We start from the raw sequence: 20,164 nt of genomic DNA, 5'->3' as shown, positions 1-20,164 counted from the left end.
GTTGTATAATTTTCCAATTTTTATATAAAAAAGCCTTTATCGAATATATTACGTATATCCTTGTTAATTCTTGGATTTCATTCTTATATTTATATTTTTTAAAAAATACATCAGATTAGATTGTATTTCTTTCGATATTTATTCTAATATTTAATGAACCACGAAAATTTGTAAAATAAATTTATTTTAGATAATCACTTTATTTTCTTATTGGTTGATTTTTTAGTGTTTTTATATGAATAATATTTCCATTCAAACAGACAGGTCAACCAACCTATTGATTTTTCAATTATGGAGTTTTAGAAATTAAGGTTTCATTTTTTATAATTTTTCAGTGGTTATAAAATTTATAATAGCTTTAAGTCTTTGGTAAAAAAGCACAAGAGGAATAAGAAAAACAACAGAAACAGGGCCAGTCATGCCCACGCCAATGATTTCAGTGCAAAAAAATGTTTAAATAACGTTTTTTAATTAAGTATTAAAGAAACAGTTCGTATTAAATGATAGATTGAACTTAAAAAAAACTCAAATAAATATGTAAAAAAATGATTTACATGTCATTTAAACATGGTTTTTTTCGATTTTTTCGTATAACACAAGTAGAATGATAAATGGGAGTTATATCAAAAATTTCTATATTTTTTTGATCTGAAGAAGTGATTATGAAAATAAAGTAGGATATTTATGAGGGTTTGCATCAAAATGTATATATAATATAAACCTGGCATATAAATTATGGAATAATGATTTGAATCACAATAGAGCAATTTCGAAATAAAGACGCCTTGCCGAGGAATTACAACAAAATGTCAAATAAGTTGTAAATTACCAACTCCAAAAATAAAAGAGCCTTTATAAATAGCTAAATGAAATAAATTGGAAAAATTCATTCAAAATACAAAAAAATAATTAAGCATTTTAAAACATATCTTTTAAAAATAGTGTAATTTATCTGTGGGTTAAATAGAAACAGATTTATATAAGCATACATTTGGATGCATTAAAACCATTTAATTCTGCGTCTACTGTTTCTAATCAATCCAATCGATTTTATTCACAATATTAAATAATGTGAGTATGGGAAATTTGATTGTTTTTGCAGAAAAAAATGTTTGATTAAGCATTTTATTTTGTATTGTTTACAAGTAGGTTTTTAATGATGCTTTGAAAAACACATAAGCCAATAATATTCTATGACTGTGGGGGAGACAGAAATTGGTTGTATTTTTTGAAAATAAGTTTTTTACTGATGCTCTAAAAAACACATATTCCAATAATATGCTGTATCTGTGAGGTGGTGAAAATATGTTGTATTTGTTGCAAATAAGTTATTTAATCTAAAACTTTGAGGATTTAATCTCTGCATAAAAGTGTAAGTGCATTTCTAAAGTATATTTTTTTCTCTAAGACTAAACCAATATTTCTATCCAGTTTGTTAGACTTATCGAGAGAATATAAACTTACGATGATATAAGAAAATGCGTAGTACTATTTGCTTTAGGTTTTGCAATTTGTTTCATACATGCAAGTGTTTCGGGCAGTTACATACTTGAGTATAGGATAAAAAATAATCATGGTTTTAAAATATTTTACTATTAAAGAAATTAGTCTTACGGGAAAAACATTTTATAGATTATCGCATAAAAAATAGTGCTGTGGTGGGAAAATAAATTAAATATTTGTAAAATTACAGTTATCCGCAATAATATTCTGCTTGTGTAGTATGTAAATATTGTTTCTTTGGCATTCATAATCCTATTTTTTCTGGTTATATTTTGTTTTAGTGTTTTTTTAAATATTTGGTCATTTGTGGGTTTAAACTTTAAGCTTTTATAATGTATTTAATGTTTGATTTTTTTTAACAAATAATTATAAAAATATTTATAAATCTGTGAAAAATTTAGATTTATTCGTTTTAATAACATAATAAAGACATGTGATTATGATTGTAAACACATTAAAATCCCTCTAGAAATATTTTAGTAAAATTAAATGTTAAATAGTCAACGTGTATAAAAAATAATTAAAATTTACGAATATGCATTATAGATGTAAATAAATTTATTTGAAATTTGAGGCATTGAATATTAAGTTCGTATCTTGATAGAGCTGTTTATTTCCAATTACTCAGCCACAATTTTAGGTATAAGATTTATATCAATTGATAATTTACTTATATTGCACAATTTAGAGTATTTGAAACACTAATATGCGGTTTAGTTCATTATATAAACTAAATTTATCGTTAATAATTAAATTTATTCATTTCAAAAAAAATATACAGAGTTGTATATATTGGGATAAGCTTCAAACATCATACTAGGTTTTTTTGAGATTATTACAACAATAAAAAGATAATACATGAGTCATAATGTTTTTTCATAAAATACTAAACATAGGAACGATCACAGATGCTAATCATCTTTACTATTAATTCGAAACTACAAACTTTAGAAAAAATATTAAAAATTAAACTATTTTCAAACGACTAAAAAACATGAAAGCCGATAAATTTTCCTTTAAAACGAAGTTTTTTTAATTTTTAATAGCTAAATATTATCGCCCTTATTTTTAAATCAAAAAATTGAACATTAAATTATTATCGAAATGTTTCTTAAAATAAATGTTAACGATATGAACATAGGTAATTTTTACATATTATATATTTCGAAAAATAGTTATCTTTTTACTTCAAATAAATTGACGTTTTGTAATTGTTATGTTTTGGTAATTAACTTATCAAGATTCTTGATTAAGTATTCGATATTCTAAAAAAATTACATTTAAAATGCATTTTTTATTGTAACTTTGTTCGAAGACTTTTTTATATACAGAAGAACCTTTTTTTATTTGAGGGCTGATAAATGGTATAATAAGTCATAAAAATTGCATAAATTCAGTAATTTTTTAAAGGAAGATATAATAAACCGTAATAAAGTAAAAATTTTTACCAAAAAATATATTTATAATTTATGTCAGCAATTTTAATATGAATATATCTAAATTATAAGTATTTTTATTTGAGATATAGATTTATACATAAATATAGTTGCTGTGCTTGTTTAAATAGATTTTTTTGCCCTAAGACATAAAAATTTGAGATATTGTGATCCAACCAAATATGTTATGATTTTTATCTCTTTGAAGATTGACTTTAGCATCAAAAATGCCTTTTTCATCGAATTTTCATTTTTTTACGGAATCACCCTCAAATTTTCCAACATATCAAAAAGGAGAGTACTATAAATTTCGATTTAAGAAAAAGCAAGTTGAAATTACTAAATAGCAAGAAATTAATTTTTAAACTGGTAAATCTTTATATTGGGTATTTTTCAAGATTTCGCTAGTATAAAATTATTCTGGCCATTTGATGATTCCCTGGCTAAAAAAAGTTATAATACATTATCAAACACATAAATATATTATAAGTTTAACAATATAAAATGTATTCCGCCTTTTTCAGTGTTTTTAAATTCAAAAAAACAATTCTAGCTTCTTATAGACGTACTTTTTACTCACTGCTTTATAAAAAAATTAGTGCTAAAAAACATATATTAGTTAGCTTTTTTTATATTCAAATTAATAAATTTTGTTGAAATAGAATAATCACTTACCATATTTAGAAAGAAGTGATTTAATAGATCAAATTAATTTCAAATCTACAAAATAGATGAAATTGGTGCTGATCATAATTTTTTAAATAACCAAATAGATTCACATATATATTTAGATCAGAATTGTATATTCTTAAAATTAGTTGCAGAGCTTTAACTGCATTCATGTAACCCATTTATAGTCATTTTAAGGTGTTATGTGTGCAATTAAGTTAATAATAGGAGAAACTTTAATCTAAAATACAAAAAGTATGAATAAAAAACAATAATGATATTGACGGCTTTAAAAAGGGACGATTATCATGATAATATAGACGTAATATCGTAATTTTTTGTATTAAAGAATTTTAAATCCTCAAATGATGAAAATCGAGATAACACTTCTGCTGAAATCTAGAAAAATTTTGTTTTGTGCAAAAAAAATATTTTATATAATTAATATATAACATGATGTGTTTTACGTAAGTCTAAAAGTAAAAAATAAAATTACAGGTAACATGATCTTTTAAATACTTTCACGAATTTTGGTATCAATTTAGAGGTTCTAAATTAAAAAATGAAATTTTTAATAAATTTGCACCTAAATTGTGGTGTTTATTGGGTTATAAATATGCGAGTAAACTTTTTTTTTACACCTAAAACCACTATACATGTATATTTATCGATTTAATTTATTTTAAATCCAAAAAAATTTGCAATTGAATCAAAATTTTTATTTATGGGTTAATTTTTGGTATAATCATTATTTCTCTGCAGATTGCGTATTAAAATCTTCGAAGCAAGCTATATCATTACTTTCTACTATCTCTTCTTCTGCTATAACCTCATCGATACCCCTTATTCGCTCAAGGCTTATCAGTTCAAGGTCTATTACAATCCTTTGAATTGCACATATACCTCGACTTCGTTGGGTATTCCACGTTTTTTTAAATAAAAATTAAACCAAATATATGTAATTTTATAAGATCTAGATAAATATTAGGGCTGTTTAATGGCTCCAAATTTTTTTACAGAGAAAATAATTAAATTATAAAAAAAAACAAAATTATCATCTTTAATCTGTATTTTTTCTAGGGCTAATCATATTTATATCTATTTAATGCTTACAATTCGGCAAATAACATCTTTATTTGGGATGATATCAAGACTTTAAGTTTATTTTAAATAGAAGATATGTATTTTCCCTAAAATATGACCCCTTTGTATACTTGATGTTGTTTTCTATCTATATTTGGCGCTTAAAATGGAATTTTCATTTATCTAAAATCTATTAGCAGAAATTTTATAATCTTTTAAAATTGCTACATTTTAAAATTAGTAACTATAATCAATACTTTTATAAATATCAAATTATTAAAATCTTGTTTATCCCTCAATTTAAATTCCGCATTTTTTTGCATAGAAAACCTTGCAAAACTTTATGCTGCTCTAAAAATATTTGCCTATAATAAAAAGACCTTGGATAAGTTTAGAAACTTTTCCTAATTAAGTGAATTTTTTTACTCTTTAAAATTTGAACGAATTTACCGAATTCTTTGTAAGATTTATAAAAAATAATATATTTTCTATATAAATTTTGTGAGATAAAATATTAATCCACACATAATACCGATATAAAACATTTTATTGACAATTTAATGCCTTTAATCCCAATAGAACCAAAAAAATAGCACAATGCCTAAATTGGATCTTTTTTAAGATTTTTTATATTGGTCAGTATGTTGTCACTTTCCATATCAGAATTCATAAATTACAGTGCATTTTTTTATTGCTAAAATTTATATTATGGTAAAAATTTAATCGGTAGAACCAAAACAAAATCCTAAAAAACTAATTATTTTATACTTTATAAATTATGATTGTGAAAGAATTATGAAATTCAAGTAAAACTAATAAAATATATTCAGGTTTTAGATTTGCGATTAAAATGCAATAATCTCTTAGATGCATGAAACAGTGTTATTTTCGAATTATTTTTTTACAAAAAATCTTTTTAAAGCTTAAATAAAAGGTGATTGTTTTATAAAATTCATTTAATTAAATTATAATTACACTTTATGCCACAAGAAAACCAAAAAAGTTTAAATTTTAAAAGTAGATAAATACAATGAAAATGATATAATGATGTAGTTCTTGTCCGTATACTTACCCATGAACATAGTTCTTATAATATAATTATACCCAAAACAAAAAAATAATTGTAAAATGAATTGAATTTCTATTGCACTTGATCGGAATTATAGTTTATAATATTGGATGTACAACTTCTTAATCAGTATTCAAAAAAATTCATAACTAAAAATTATTTTTGCAATTTGCAGAAAATTTTCTTCTCTCGAAATAATTTTTTTTAGTTCTGATACTCTTGTCTTATAGATATTAAGTTTATTCTTCTCGTTTTTGATGGTTTCAAAAGCATATTTTATGTATAAAATTTTAAATTGATATTGTTAATCGTTTATTTGTAAAGATTATATTTTATAATAAGCTTACTAAGCACATATCCTCTAATTTCAGATATATTTTACCATATTGAGTTTTAATGCACAATATATAGGAGTCTATTTTTTCTATCATATACAAGAAATTTTAAATATTCATAATTATCATAAATAAACATATCGATTGCCAGCTTAAAGTGAAGCTTTGGTAATTTTTTTAATGATAGTTTAATAATTTGTCTTAAGAAGATTTATATACATGTTTTAATGAATTACTGTGACATTATGAGCTATAAATAATAAATGGATATCTTGGATACAGGATTGACACAAATTATGGCTTTCATGGTTAAAAATATTAAAATTTATGTTTATTTTTTATAAAAAAACCTTGTATTGATAAGGGATATTGCTTTATGATACTCTTATATAAAAGAAGTAAATTTTTTATTTGAAATTGTTTAATATTATATCGACCATTGTGCATTTTACGTAAAATTTATGCTAATATTATACCTACAATTATATTTATTGGCTAATTATAAATAAAATGAGCAATAATTTTTTTAAAAAGAAATGCTGTCCCTAAAATTCTTAAATACAACAGAACTGATTTCTAGAAAAAATACCAAGCTAAAGCTATCGGTATATTATTAACAAATATCATTTTTCGCTCGATATTCATTACTTACAAAGTAAAATCGCAACATATTTAAATCAAAAACCAGGATTGTCCCGATAAACACAATTTTATGTGTAAACTATGTGTCTATATGTTAATATATTCCGTAAATATTAAAAAATACTGTTTATAATTTTAAAGTCTTTATTTAAGCATCATTACGATAAAACTTATTGATTATGATATTTAGAAAACATCTTAAACCTCTTTTTACCTCTAGAGATAAATTTTAGATTAAATGCGATTATGAACATTAATGAGTGGTTGTTTACGATATTTTGCGTTATTGAATAAAAAGGTAAAATAATGATGGCACAAATCATAGAAAAAAGGTAAAAAAAGGCATTGCGATATCTATCACAAATTTTTATGGCAAAACTGTGTATTTTTTGCTGTAGATCCGTAAAATTGTTTATTTAGAGTACACACTCTTATTTTCATGCGTGCAGGATATAGAAAACAAGATACTTTTTAATTATAATCTATTTGAAATTAATAATAGCAATTTTTTGTTTTATTAAAGATTTTTCTATTTTCATTTACAAATTATATTTTAACTGCGGTCTATAAAATCTTAGACTTGCTTTAAATCTCGCGTCTGTAAGGTTAAGTTATTTTATGAGCATCAAACTTGGCTTTTGCATTTATATGGCAGATTTTTTTCACCTTAATATAAGCTGTATTTTGATCTAATTTATTAATTAATTTAATACGCCGATTACAATCAACAATAACTACCATAAATTGCTCTACTATTACATTTTAAAATATCCTAAAAGGTTTTCAAACAAAAATTTAGGTGGAAGATAGTAATAATGTAGTCTAATTAGCCAAATAATCAGCTTCATCTTGTAAGGCTTTATTTTCTTTAAATTTAATATTTCAAACAATAAGTCCTTCATAGGTATATTATAATTACATAATGTGGTTTTATGGTTTATAAAATATATTAGAATTCGATTCTGGTTTATTTTTGTCCGTAAAATCATAAATTTTTATAAAAAAATTCCTTGTGTTTTGTATTTTCAATGAAAACAAACCATTCTTATCAAACAAAAAGCCATTTTTCTATATAAATCCATTGAATAATATTGATTTTTCAAAATATATATGATTATAATCATAATTTTCTAACCATGTTAAAATATTTATTTTATTAGATTTTAAACTATAAATTATTTTTTATTGTTTTACATAAACACTAAAGATCATCATAAAGTATTATAAAAATTAACTGGGTTCGGAGTTTTTAAGGATTTACTCATGATCTAATTCATAATATAAAGCTTTGTTGGTGCTATTTACATCATATTAGAAAAAAAAAAGTTTCAAATAAACGTGGATGTGCAAATTTTAGTGTAAACATCGAAAATTTATTTTTAAATAATTAAATTGTTCGTGTGTAAGTCAATATTAAAAAAAATCATACCTTTTAGAGCTAAGTAGATTTAAGAAGATCTTGGGGTTAATATCTTACCCATAATAAATTACAAATAGAAGTCGCAATTTATAATATAATTTCCAATGAAAACAAGTTTCTTAAAAGGTATTTTCTATTCTTGTATATTTACCTTAATTTTTATAAATGGGGCCACAAATTTTTATTCAAAACACTCTAACACCTTAATTTGAAATCTATATTGCATCTATCTCATATTTTCATTATTTTTAAAATAATTTGTATTTAGATTATAAACACAATTAAAAAGCGTAAAGAGAGCAAAAATATTTAGTTGGTTATCTATTAATATATCCAGGGAACTAAGGACTCAGGTGAGTTCTTTCTGCTGATTTATTTCCTATGAAAATTGTTATTTCTGCCGAGTAAGACTAGATTGAACAATATTTATAAGAACTAAGCATTGATGAAACTTAATTATTAGATAAAACTAAAGAGCAAAATTTTTAGTTTTAATATTGATTACCAAGAATTTATCTGTTTTCTATTTGGTTATTTTTTATGCTCAGATATCTTGTTGATTATATTAGTTTTCGAATATTAAAACACCATGTATTTTTTCCGTCTTTTCTTAACATCAGAACGTATAGCCCAGAAACGGCTTGATATATGATTTAAAGTGTACATAATCTAATCAAAACATGAATTCTAAAAAAACCAAAGTTTAGTGCTTTAGGTGAGAAGATTTTAAAAAGTAATTTTTTTAATTAAAAAGAAATGCACATAAAGATATATATAATAAAGTTTGTTTTTTAAAAAAATAAAAACTGCTAAATAAGTATTGTTCTATGGAGTAAGGATATTTTGGTCTTTTAATTAGTGAATCCGATCTTGACCTAATACGAAAAAACCAACAGATTTCGAAAATGTAACTTGCGGCAACAAGATGCTTAAAAATCCGATTTAAAAATTCATTTGATATTTACAAAAGTTATGTTTATATTAATATGGTGTTTATCCAATTTTAGAAAATAAAACATGACGAAAAATTATATACAATTTAAATATGCCGAATAAAATTTAAAATAAAAAAAAATAGTTACAGATGTTTTGTAACATTCAAAAAAAAATGTAGAAATAAAAAATACAATTGAAAAACTTTATTTAAATGTTGATCGTAAAAAATACGTTAATTTTGCTTCAAATTCCATTGATAGATTTTCAATCATTTCATAAATTTTCTATATTATATATAGTAAAAACCTTTCTTTAAGTGTAGGATAGTATGAAGCGATATTGAAAGAAAATATATCTTTTAGATCCGTGGGCATTCAAGAATAATGCAAATTTTATATACAAGACACTATTTTTATATCAAAGTTATGATGGTTTCATAGCTAAATGTGACCTTTATGCAAATTAAAAATCAATATAAAGCGTATTAGAAGTTGGTATTTTTACTTTTTTAAAAAAATTAATTGTGAAAAAAGAGGGTCTGTCATTTCGACCTATTTATACACATATCACTTTATTGAATTCTACGTGATGATATGTTTTTACCCAAGTAAATATAAAAAGCATTAGGTTAATTATAAAAAAAATTTATACTATTTGCACGAAAATAAACATACTAAATATGAAATGCCTAGTTTTTCGGGTTTCTTTATTATTTTTACAAAAAAACTGTCTCGACTATATATCAGAATATATTAGATACTTTATCTTCAATGTTCTATAGCTATTTTAGTGTTTAAAAAGTAATGTATTGTAAAATAATTTTAAAAACTGAATCAATAAAATTTGGTAAAATATATGTTATAAGGTTTTTTACTAATATTATTGATTTAATTCTATTTTGGGCATACAATACAATTTTATATCCCAAGAGAATTTATTAGACCTAAATATATCAAAAAAAAAATCTGAAAACTGATTATTCCTTTAGAAAAAAAAATAAAAAAAAAATAAGATTATTTTTCCAGTTTTATCGGTACAGCAAATAAATTTAGCAAGCGGATTCCAAATATTTACCCAATCTAGTGCTTTTATACCACACAGAAGTCCAAGATAAATTCAAAAAATATAAACGTTAAGGATTTATGTAAGTGATACTTTACTAAGCCCATAAAGTGTATTTCACTTTTTTTATTACAGCCAAACTTATCATTATGAGCATTATATTGGAGTTTTGACTTTAAAAAATTATATTTATGTGATAATCTAATGTATCCATGCTTCTTCCTTGATAAATGATTTTAGATGAGTATTAATGCATGCTTCTTGTTTTATAAATTGAAGGGAAATTTGTGCGGTAATCAAATTTTTTTCTTCGAAATAAACCTCTAATTATTTTTAAATAAATTTGCCCTTAATAATGCGTAAATTTTGTTTCTATGCAAATAAAAAATTTTTATTACTTTCTACATATAATGTATTTAATGATATATCTTTATTACCCTTAATTCAAATATCATTTTTTTATTTCGACCATTTATAGCTGGTAAATTGCAAATTTACTCTTCAAAAGAACAAATCATGCTCTTAAAAATAAAAATAAATCTTTTACATAATTTAATTGAGGGTAGTTTTGATCACATGAATTATTTTTATTTTGTTGATATATAAGGCATATTATCCATGACAGGAATATAATTAATGACTTTGTACCATTTTATAAAATGAATAAGAAGTTATCCGTGTTTAGATAGTTACGCAATAGTTTTTTGGTTGTAATATTGTAGAATAGCAATTATTTAAGAATATTAAATCGCTATAAATTTATGATTATATATTTATTACTTCTGATAGATAGAATTTTTTCATTATTTATTTTAGAGCTTTTTTTAAGTTTTAATTTTTCATGTTTGCTTGCGCAAAACTTTATATTGCTTTATATTAAAGGTTTGATGTGGCTGGTTTATACCCTCATCATCCTTAAAGTCTTACCAATGCATCTTCATCGCTCAAGACTTATACATTCAAGTGTTTTTCTTAATACTATGAGGAAGATTCGTTTATGAGTTTAAATAACAAAAAATATTTCTTGTCTAAAGAAGAAATAATAAATGCCACATGCAATATTAGCGAGTGAGTTTTGTCAGAAATTTCGTAATTTTTTGTTAATATAACTATTTTATAGAATTAAGAAGCAAAATAATATATAGTTAAATGTATTTTTTTCATTTATAAATGTTTTTAATTGTCCAAACTTTTTTTTTCAAATATAAAAATTTTAAGCTAAAAATTTTTTTTTTGCACCATGGTATAGTTATGCTGATACAAAATTCAAAATGAAATGCTTTAGTCTTAACATTTTCAAGATATTTTGAAAAGCCACGCGCATAAGAAATGTACAATGCTTATTTATTTATGATTCGAATATTAGCATTATAATTTTTTTTTAGAAAAATTAAATATTTTATGTGATGTACAAGGATTGTTCGTTGATATTTTTATTTAAAATTTAGATGGACTTAATAAAATACTTTATCCGAGCCAGTACATATTATAAAATTATTGACAAATAATATACAATTATACTGTTTTTTTTTCTAAAAGATATAATGATTATTTAACTTATTTTATTAAAATTTATTCTTTACGCAATGTGTGTGACATATTCATTGAAAAATCTAAAACAGAAGCATTTATAAATTTAGATAAAAAGTTGTTAAAATGTCATAATTATCCAAAAATATTTAGCAACAATCTTAAGGTTTTTTCTAGTAGGCCATCTATGTAACCAAAAAAACAATTTAAATGATTCAATTAGCATAAATTAAATTTTTAGTAACTTGTAAAATTTCCGGTATTTTTATTGATAAAATATCTTTTTATATTGCATATTCATAGGTTTTAAGCTCTTTTTTTATGTAAATCGTTGGCTAGCTCGAATACTTTTTGCATAAGTAAAGTTTAAAAACATTATATGAATACAAGGTAGTCAATTTTAGAAGAATATTAATATTAAGCGCAAAAAATAAAAACAAATTTTATGGTGTGTTTAGAGTCAGTACCGAGTGAAAAATGTTTAAATATATAAAAATAATCATATATATAGAGACCTGATCAACATTCGAGCCAAAATTGAATTGAATTTTAGTAATATCAAAAAATAGTATATTTTGGGTATTTGTGTTCTCAAAGTTTTTGATATAGCTTTCTATCGCAATAATATAAACATATAAACAAAAAGTATCAATTGATAGATTTACATTTGTTATATTACAATAAAGAGTTTTTATAAATTTCAGATTTATCAAAAAAGGATCCCATAAATTTCTATCGTATATTTAAAATTTATGTGCACATCTACTTGAGAAATTAAAAATTCTACTGTTTCAATAACGTATAAGCCTTTTTTTGTGTAAAATTCAATGCCTATGATCATAGGAGATTATCAATGGTGATATGGTCATTTTAATATGATTTACACATTCAAATTAGCATTTACAAATCCATTTAAAATTTTATATATTACAAAGACCACATATTTTGTGATCTTTAAGCTTTTTTTATTATTCTTCGTTGTTAATATCATATGTATCAATGTCCAAATATTTATTACTTAATATTAAAGTCACCAAAAAAAATATTTTTGCATATAAGCTTATTATATTGTTATTTTTGAGAATAACCTTTGAATAAATTTCCTCTTTGTAAAGATTTTTATTTTTCTGGCAAAATTAGACCCATTTAATAATTAAAATTTTGAAGCTACACCGGTCTATAAGAACACTGGCTAAATAATGTAGAATAACAAAATTTGAGAAAATATAAAAATCAATGTGTTCAACCACTATTTAAATTAGGATTCATGTCTATACTCTGTTCAAAGTGCTATATGTGGTATTACCACAATTCATTATCATTGCCCATTTTAATGATTTAATAGCAACATTTATCTTCAAGTGCCTACTAAAAGAAATTTAATCCACCGTCTGTCTGTCTGTATTTACTGATCCGAAGCGCCCATATATTTTAATTGATGAATAAAATGAAATTTTATCCTTTTAAATATTAAGAGAACATATAAATTAAAATTTACTAGCTTAGCGAACAATTATATAATATAAAAATACACTTTTTGGGATAAATATAATTTTAGCCACAAAAAAATTAGTTAAAAATTGTAATTTTTAATTTAATCCAAACATATTCGAGTTCATACAGAAGCTACAAAATATAAACTTTTTCCTCTTTACTTCTTCGAATTCCCTTGGGGAGCTTTCTATTCTTTCTTTAAGTGTTTTAACTTCTGACGTTATAGTTATCACATCGGGCTCTTTAAGATGTAAGCCAGGGTTATAATTTGAATTGGATAAAGTTGGATTATCACTTTCAATATTTATTTCTTTTTCGGATGTGAATTTTTCAATTTCATTTTCACTAACCATGTCAAAATCAGTCTTTTTAATCATGAATTTTTCACCTGAAAATTCCCCTTTTTTGTGGACTTCTGCTATCTCCGAATTCTCTTCCACTTCATCAACATCAATATCCTCACAATAAAATATTTTGTATAGGGATCTAGAATCTAATTCTGAAAAAGTACATTTTACATATGCTGCAATAAAAACTAAATTTGCAAGTTCCATAGTGGTATAATTAATTTTGTTTATATTTCATGGAATTTGCCTTTTATGATATAAGATTTTTGTGTGATTTTTGCATTTTAATATTAAAATTAATCAATGAAAATATTTAAGATTTTGAAATTTGAATACGTTAATAGGATTTTACTATTTACGCCATTTTTATAAAATTATAATATCTATTTTGGCATAAAAAGTATGCGATTTCTAAAATTATAGTTATCTAAATTTAAATTTGAAGGTTGATAGTGTAATTTTGTATTTAATTTGATGTTTTGAAGTTACATATAATAAATTACATTTTTATGAAAAAAGGTATATGATATAGATAACATATGTAAAAATTAGTAGATTATACAAGTGAAATAAGCTTCTAAAAACATTTAATGTTATTAATTTACTAAAATCACAAATATTAGAAAAAAATTCTTATGTAGGTTAGTTGCTAAAATATCATAATACACCTAAGTTTGTATTTTCTATATATATATTACTAGTTTTAAAAGTATTTACAAATACGATATATTTATATCTTTTGTTTCTCATAAGTGCTCTTTTTAATCATCTTAATCAGTAAACAATGTATAGAGTTTTTATTTGGCAATATCTAATTTTATAGTGACTTTTTTTGGGGCAAAGGATCTCGTTTTTTACCTCTATATATAAAATTCTTTATGTCTTTACAAAATTTAACAGCAGACACTATCTTTTTATTTTAAAATTAAGATTTTTTATTAAGTTTCAAAATGATATTAGATAATAATAAATTTTAAAAACTAAAATTATTAATTATGATACTGCTGCTGAGCATTGTAATTTAGAGATTAAAAATATTGTATTTACTGTAAATATGTATTGATCTAGTACAATTAGAAAATCATATTACTTTTTTTTGAACATAAAAGATAAATATTCCATTAAAAATGATCTAAATTTTTAATTTATATAATTATCTTAATATGATCAAAAAATCATAAACTAGAAAATATAATAATTATTTTATTCGATAATTAACTTTTAATGTTTCTTTCGAGAGAGAAACCACCCCGTACTACAAGCAGGTGACAAATCGACTCTATATGCTTTAGTTTTACAATAAATATAATAGTATTCAGCTATTCATGATTAACCGGTGTTTAATTTTAATAAAATAAGACAATCAGGCAAAATATTTATTTTGAAAGTTAATTCCTAAGATCTTCTTTATTGGCACAAAGAAGACCAAGTCTTATGAAAAATTATACTATCTTAGATTTTTCCTAGAATGTGCAAGTTTTTATAAACTGTAACACATATTTCATGATTATCATATTTTAAAAATATAACGAGCATACAAACTAAGTTTTATTTTATTTCTTTTTGAAACACATATATTAGTGAATGAATTTTCATACTTGCTAAATTTTGTTATATAGTTCATTTAGAACTCAAAGTCATAGCCAAATTGTGGCATATATACAAGCCTTGTGATATAGAAAAACACTTGAATGTACATGGTCTCGAAAAGAGGAGAGGCATTGAAATTGACTTCAGAAATGTGAAGATAGTCGAAAGTATAAATACACTTTGTGCGAGGGAAATCAAGCAAGATGTGCTAGAGAACAAAATTAAAATTATAACCAAAATATAGGGCTATAAATAAATTCTATTTAATTCATTGAGCAGGATAAAATACAGTATTATAATATATCTAGAAATAAATTTATCATAAATTCATTCAATCATTATCGCATTTCCTTATGGACTTATTGAACAAATGTTTAAGGTGAAAGATAGACCAGAAAAAAAACACGTATAATTTTTTTATTATGCTAGTATTTTAAGGATAAAAATATGGCTCTAAATGAAATTTGGAGCCAATTTAAGTAACTACAGAGAAATTTTTGGAGTTTCAAGTTTTTATAGCTCGAAATTTTTAATGGTTTTATCCTTATTTTTAATTTACAGGTCACGCGTATTGCTGCTACCTACAGGCATTTTTTTATGCGGCTGCAGAAGGCAATACATTTAAACAAGATTTTTTTTTATAAAATATTCTTTTAGGTGTAATATAAGATTCCATACTTTATTTATATTCTTCATAAAGGTCTTTTTTTAATTTTTTTGTTGTATATTTTCGTGTTTTACCGATAGATATAAATTATTCATATTAGATATTTTGATTTAAATACAAATTATTGCAATCAATTTTTTAAATCAGAATTTTAAATATCTACGTAAATATATAAATTAACAGTGACATATTTTGTTATTGTATTATAAAGATTTACCAAAACTTAAATTATAATAGCAACTAAATTAATAGAGGGTACATATCAAAGTAAAATTTATTCTATGTAAAAAAGACGCCCCCTATGGGACTTGAACCCACGACCTATCGGTTAAAAGCCGATCGCTCTACCGATTGAGCTAAGGAGGCTTCGAAAACTTATAAATACTAGTATATATATTATGATTTTGCAGATAATTTAATAATATATATAGAAAAGATGGACAGGCAAGTGGTTTACTTATTTAAAAATAATTTTAGGATAATTTTGAGAGATTTATTATTTGTGCTTAATTATTTCTTCATTATGTTTTCTAGACTAATTAAATTTTAAGATTGTAGGAATGAAAAATCAATGAAATGGTAAATAAATAAGAATATGAAGATGATTGCGAAAAGATCATATATATGTAAGCTAAATATAAAATGCATAATGAATCTAGAAGAATTTATATGAAAATTTGAGTTATAAACTTTTTGCTATAAAAATTGATATTAAGTCGACGCGATTTAGCCTTCAGATTGGTGATATTGTATTGATTGCTAAAATATCAGAATTATAATTAATCTACAAATAAAAGTTGGTCAAAGAGATACGCAAAGATCAAAACATAGGTTTGTTTTTTTTTAATTTTCTAACCAAATAAAAACATTTATTCAGAAAAATTACTGGTAAAATAAACATAGTCGCTTGATTTAAATTTTAGAATATTTATAATTTAATTGCTTTAATTATGTGCTAATTTTGTTATTGTAATTTCTGGTTTCTTCTTCAAGCGCAACATGATTGATTTACCCTGGGCAAAAAATATTTATACTCTCTTCTTGATAATTCTCTGTGGGTAAGACACATTATTTTAAAGTTTTTCCTATATTTTTAGTTTTTATATGTTCCTCGACTTGATTTTCGACTTCGAGTTTTTCAGGTAATTGATAATTTGTAAATGCAGCTTGTTTCAACTTTACAATAAAACAACCCAAAATGCTAAAAAACAAGTAGTATGCTCAATAAAAATATTAAAAGCAATAAACGGCTAAAAATTTACTTAGCTTATATAACATATTTTGCGGGCGGTGGTAATTCTTTTCATAGTCTGGTATATAATGATATTTTTGTTCAATATAATTTATTAAAAAAATTATCTAAATTTCTTCGATTCGCCAACAACTAGTTTTCTTGATGTTTCTTCTCTACTTATATATTCATGCTACATATATTTAAAAAAACAGATCAATGAATCTGAGATATATTGTAGCATTAAAGTCGCGTTAAAAATATAAATTTGCATTTATGTGATTTTTATTACAGTATATTATGGGTTATTTTATATATTAAACTCACACTTTTGGGGTTTACATATATTCTCGAATCTTTAACGTAATTTTAGAGTTTAATAATGCTAGATTTTCATAATTAAATATAATTTTATTCAATTTAAATTTTTGTTTAGTTTATCGTAGAAAGGTGGGCCTCTTTCATAAAGATTAAATTGACGATTTTTTCAAAAAAAAAACAATGTATTATAAATTTTTTTATTACTTAAAAGCCTTTATGTTTTCTGGTTCTGACAGAAGCGACCATAAATAAATACCAGCAAGGCTTTTCTAAATATCGTACTCAGTTTCGACATTCCTATAATACCTTGCCGCTTCGATATTCATAAATAAAAATATTACTCATTTGTTGTTAAATTTTTTAAGTAGATAATCATATATACCGGTATTTTTACAAATTTTAAAATGGTAAATAGTTATTAATATCGATATTTTTGTATTCGAAACGAATTTGCTTAATTTTTTATTTATTTACCCATATATTATTTCTTTTTAGGAAATTTGGTGATGACATTCAAAAAACTTTGCTTATCTGATGATCTCCCACGTTAAATTCAAAAAATTTTCATACTAGTTTGATCTCTGTGGATTAGACTAGTCTTACTAGACGGTAGTCGATATATAAGAGGGATCTGATTCTATCTACTTTCCGTTAGTGGTAAATTAGTCTACCCACACTCTATACCTGCACATATTCTTGCTGAATAGAGCAGGCTTCATTCAATGTTAAGAGCAAGTTTTCAGCATCTTACACAGAAACCACCAAATTTATTCTGACTTGTCAGTCTTGTTATGTTTTGACTTTCCAGTTTCGATGGACCGCACCATGCGGGTATTTTCGTTTTGAGTAAATTTATAATAATCCGAGGGTGTTTTGCGGTGGGAGCTCAGGCCAACTAATTAAAGCTCTTCTAAAACGCCTGCGCTATCACACCTGCGGCATTTTATATTGTTATAAATTTTTCTTTTTTTAAACAAGATACGTTTTTGAGTGCTCGCAGTTTATATATTTATTTTGATAAAAAATAATCAGATCAAATGAGTGCGTGTTTACTTATATAATTCATCATTAATGGATTTTTTTTTAATTTTAATTTAAAAAAGAAAAAAAAAAGCTATTAATTATACTTCTAAATGTATATTGCGAATAATTTACATTTTATAAATCTAAATTTTTATCCATTTTGATTTTGTTTTTTGTTAATTTTGCACATGTTTTATATTGTATAGAATTTTATAAAAGAATATATTATTCATAAACACATAAGTCAACTAAAATATAATATTGCTCATTTATGAAAAATTTCCCGAAAAAAAATAAATGTGCCCTCAAAAAAATAACTTAAAGATTTATAGGATTTTTTATTTATTAAAGCAGCGATAAAAATCACAGATTCAAATTTTACATGATTTTCCTAACCACTTAAAAAATAATATGATTGAAAAAATTTGAACCACATAATAAACTATAAAGCAAAAAAAAATCGCTGGAATTACAATGAAATTACATTATATAAAAGAAATCACTGAAATTCTGTAATTTTTGGTTAAAAGCAAACATCCAGTCGCATCAAAACATATTTTGAATTTTTCTGATTTATTCCGTTTTGTTTAAATTACGCCAGTCTTAATTATTATAAAAGTTTACGAAAAACGCTTGGAATTTCCTTCTAAAATCCGCACTTAAAAAATTAAATACCTTTTAGCAATAAATTATTATATTTTTTAAGTATTTGATCAGAGAAAAAAAGTGTTCTTCGTTTGTAATTAACAGATTTTTTCGTTAAGTAACAAATTTGAGATTTTTTTCTGTTTATTGGATGTATATCTGGATAAATTTAAATATATATGAATATTTAATATTCAGATTTAAGGTTTTATAACACACTATTATTTGCTATTAATCTTTTAAATAATTTTTTTGTGTATAAAGGAATTTATAAGCGTCAAAAACGTTGTATAATTGCCTTCTTTTACCGGATTAAAATTTTTAATAATATTTACTTCTGGTTAAATAATTTTGGAAATAGACGAATCTTAATTGCAATCTTTCATTTTGTGAAAGCTTTTACCGCATTTAAAGTGAATAAATTTGTGTCATTCAGAAAGTTAAATAATTTACAGTGTATTTAAAAACCTTATAAACAAATAAATACATCATATTTTTTTTAAAGACCAGCGAAAAAGTTTACAAAAATAAGATATTATATTTAATAAATTACTAGAATTATAAAATTAGCCGGAATCACGGTCAAATCAAAAAAATTATGAAAGTTTATTTTGATATGCATTTAATGTTATTATAATAATTATATTCTTGATTAATTGCTTATTTGGCCTTTTATCTTGTCAATGTAAAAAAAATATCATTTAACTATTTTTCTGGCAAAAAATTATAGATTGATATAGTTGATTAGACAAATAAAAAATGTGTACAGATAAAGTTAAAAATTATTTTCTTTCTTTAAAATAGACGGGTATGGGGATTCCACCTTTAAATTTTATAATTTAACATATAAATATATATATAAGTTAGGTATAATAAAAGTTTAAAAGGAAAGCGATATTTTTCTTAATTTCTGATATTTATAACAAGAAAGAATATTATTGATATTTATTTTTTGAATTGTGCCATTTTTTGATGTAGAACATATTTATAAAATTTTAGAATAATTTGTTTATATGAAGTATTCTATTATAATATGAAATCTAATGCATTTTCTGAGAAAATTTCATGTTTTTTCGTGAATTGAAAGGTTTCGAAAATATAAATTAATCAAATTTTGTGTGTCTTTTTTATTACGTATAGAATTAACGATTGTAATTCTCT

The 20,164-nt window shown here is 23.4% G+C and overlaps 1 non-coding gene across 1 annotated transcript; it reads right to left on the bottom strand.

The window, feature by feature from the left end:
* Positions 1-16,076: 16,076 nt before the first annotated feature.
* On the bottom strand, positions 16,077-16,149 carry TRNAK-UUU (transfer RNA lysine (anticodon UUU)). The gene has a single exon. It is a non-coding gene; the product is annotated as a tRNA-Lys (tRNA).
* Between the last annotated feature and the right edge of the window lie 4,015 nt (positions 16,150-20,164).

Source organism: Rhyacophila brunnea, unplaced genomic scaffold (genome assembly GCF_057557595.1).
Source record: "Rhyacophila brunnea isolate RB1 unplaced genomic scaffold, BYU_Rbru_1.0 scaffold_56, whole genome shotgun sequence".
NCBI classification, from domain to species: Eukaryota; Metazoa; Arthropoda; class Insecta; order Trichoptera; family Rhyacophilidae; genus Rhyacophila; species Rhyacophila brunnea.
This window is presented reverse-complemented; position numbering and strand designations above follow the sequence as displayed.